This window comes from Octodon degus, unplaced genomic scaffold (genome assembly GCF_000260255.1).
Source record: "Octodon degus isolate 3935 unplaced genomic scaffold, OctDeg1.0 scaffold00130, whole genome shotgun sequence".
Classification (NCBI taxonomy): domain Eukaryota; kingdom Metazoa; phylum Chordata; class Mammalia; order Rodentia; family Octodontidae; genus Octodon; species Octodon degus.
In genome coordinates this window covers 534092-537419 of record NW_004524706.1, presented here as the reverse complement: position 1 = coordinate 537419, position 3328 = coordinate 534092, and positions in this window count along the sequence as shown.

Below are 3328 nucleotides of genomic sequence, written 5' to 3'. Positions count from 1 at the left end.
CTCCCCGGCCCCTTGGACTTTTCTATGGGGATGCTCAATATACAGCCTGCTCCAAAATTGAGAGAAGAGTAAAAGAGAGGGAGAGAGCGGGGAGAGAGAGAGAACTGCAATGTCTTTTATTTCAGAATGACACCCCAGGGCAGAGAAGATGGCTCAGTAGAATAAGCACTACCTTGGCAAGCACAAGGGTCTGAGCTCAGTCCCCAGTTCTGCAAAAAAAAAAAAAAAAAAAGAAGTGACACCCCACCACTTCTACCATTCTCTATGGGCCACACAGACCAGCCTGATACAACCTGTGTGGCAGTCACACCAGACATGGTAGGGATCATTGCTGCCTGCCATAGGTGCAATTGACATATGATGAAATTCACCGATTTTCAGTTGTAAAAAACGAATATTCTGGAGCCGGGGAGATGGTTCAGTAGGATAAGCGCTTGACTGGCAAACGGCAAGGATCTGAGTTCAATCCCCGGTTCCGAGAAAAAAAAAAAAGAATATTCTGACATAACCTACACTTTCATGATGGTTCGAACTTGTGCATCAGCTCAGAACCTCCTTTCATGCGCCTTTCCAATCAATCCCCTCTCACTCCAAGGAATGACCAACCTTATTTCTATCCCCACAAAATCCAGTTTTTCTTGGCCTAGAACAGGATGAAACTGGAATCATACACTACGGATTGTTTCATTCTCTGCCTGTGAATGGATTTGAGATCCTATGAATGAATGGATTTGAGATCCACTCATGTGGTTACTTACTCAAAGGTTTGTTCTCTCCTACCACTGAGTTTTGCACTGCTCCCACCTGCGAGTGACCCTCCTCTTACTAAATGTACCCTGTACTGTTGATACAGGGAGAAAAACTGATCTCAGGTGGGTGATCTCCAAACCATATAGGGAACCTCCAAGTGACATGGGGAAAAAACAATCTCTTGACCTGACCTGCACGAGTTCGTGTTCTCTAAAACCAAAGAATGAATTTTAGGAACGAATGGAGGTTATGAGCAGAATATATTTATTGAGAGAAAGAAACCTCCCATCCGAGAGAGAGGGACAGGAGGGGGTCCTGAGCGGGTTGTTCCCTGGAAAGCTGTCTCTTCCAGGGACTTTTATTTTATTTATTTATTTATTTATTTTTGGCAGAATCAGGGATTGAACTCAGGCCCTTGCACTTGCCAGAGAAGCACTTATTCCACTGAGCCATCTCCCCAGCCCCTCCAGAGACTTTTATAGTGTAAAACCATGTGCGGCTAAGGTAGAGAAAAGGGGAACTTGCTTAAGTGGATGTGGGGTGGGACAAAATTATGGTCAACTGGGGCCGGGGAGATGGCTCAGTAGAATAAGCGCTTCCCTGGCAAGTGCAAGCACCTGAGTTCCCTGTGCTTTGCTAAGCTTGTTCTAAATAGGTACTTTAGACCACTGAGCCATCTCACCAGCCTCCCCCCCCTTTTTTTTTTTAATTTATTTATGGGGGGGGCAGCTCAGCCCACCAGGGGGCAGGGTTGGCTGGCATGTGGTGCTGGGGAATTGAACCGCAGTCCCTGTGCTTTGTTTAGCTTAACTTGTTCTAAGTAGGTGCTTTAGACCACCGAGCCATCTCACCAGCCCCCTCCCCCCTTTTTTTAAATATAATTTTTTTTATTTATTTTATTTTTTGGCAGAAACCGGGGATTGAACTCAGTCCCTTGTGTTTGCCAGGGAAGCACTTATTCTACTGAGCCACCTTCCCGGCCCCCCCTTTTTTTATGAGCAGAATATATTTATTGAGGGGCTGGAGAGATGGCTCAGTGGTCTAAAGCACCTACTTGGAACAAGCAAAGTACAGGGACCTTGGTTTGATCCCCCAGCACCCTGGTGGGCTGAGCTGGACACACACACACACATACACACACTAAATAAATGTAAAGAAAGAAAGCTCCTGTCCACGAGAGGGACAGAAAGGGGGGCCCCTGAGCAGGTAATTCCCCCAGGGAAGTTGTCTCTTCCAGGGGCTTTTATAGAGAAGAACCATGTGGTGAGGCAGGTCTAAGGTAGTGGAGAAGACATGGGAACTCGCTTAGTTGAGCATGAGGTGGAACAAAACTATGGTTAACCAATGAGATTACAAGCACCATTGCTCAGGTAAAAATTGATTAAATCCAGTACCAAATGGGGAGCGAGTCATGTAGCAAGCAGGCATGAATACAGGACAGGGTCTCTCCCTGTTGGGGTTTGGGCTGACTCATTTGGGTTCTTTCAAGGTGATTGATACCTATTTAGAATATCAATCCCAGGTGCTACACTTAGCATTTGTTTGGCCTTTAGGTCTGGTTCACAGCAGGAGCATCCGCCCCTCCCACAGTTGTTAGGCATCTTGTCTTCTGTGCTGTCTCGTTTGAGGGCCTGGCCCTGTCTGACTGCCTGTAATATTTTTATCTAACTCGGCTGCCTACAACATTGTGACACCTGGTAGTTTACCCTTCATGCTCCTCCTCCTGCTAGCCTGGGACCTGCTCAAGGACAGAGGTTGTAGCTCATGTATTCCTAACATGAGCTCAATGCCTGGCAGAAAGTGAGTGCTGGGCAATGTCACCTCTAGGACTTGGGAGTGCAGTATTATGGGAAAGAGGAGCCAGCATGGAGTGGGACGGACTGGCCAGGCAGCAGGAGACCAATGGCCACGAGTCCTATGAACTTTCCAGGCCAACAAATAGGCTTTTTACCTTAGGCTCAGCCATCTGGCTGACAAGAAGCTTGGCAATCAGGAATAGCTGAAAAGAAAGGAAAAATCAGTTCTCTTTCCTGTTTCTCCATGCCTTTCACTCTAAGTGTGCGCCTGACAGCCAGCCCCAACCCTCAGGGCAGCGGTTTGCAGGCCTTGGCTCCTATGCATAGACCTCCCAAGCCCACCTGCTCACACTGCTCATTCTGGTTTCACTCCCAGAGGGGCCTTGGGGAAACCCGGGGCAAGGCTTTCTGGAATCCTAGAGACCGTACAGCATGGGCATAGAGGTCACAGCTGCACAGAATCCCTGCCCTGTCACCCTGTGGCTGTGTGACTTTGGTCCTCCTAGACCTCTTCTGTTAAGTGGGCTCACCATTCTAGCTGGAGGATGGAATGCTGGACTGATGGAGATAAAGGGCTAAAAGGTAAAATTAAAGCACAGTGACTGGCAGGGAGAAATTTGGGTGACCTGTTGGGGTGAGATGTTAAATGGAACCTTCCCCTGAATTTCTACTGGTACAGGGAGAAAAACTGGTCTCGAGTGGGTGACCTCCAAACAATATAGGGAACCTCCAAGTGACATAGGGAAAAACGATCTCCCCACCTGACCTGCACGACTTCGTGT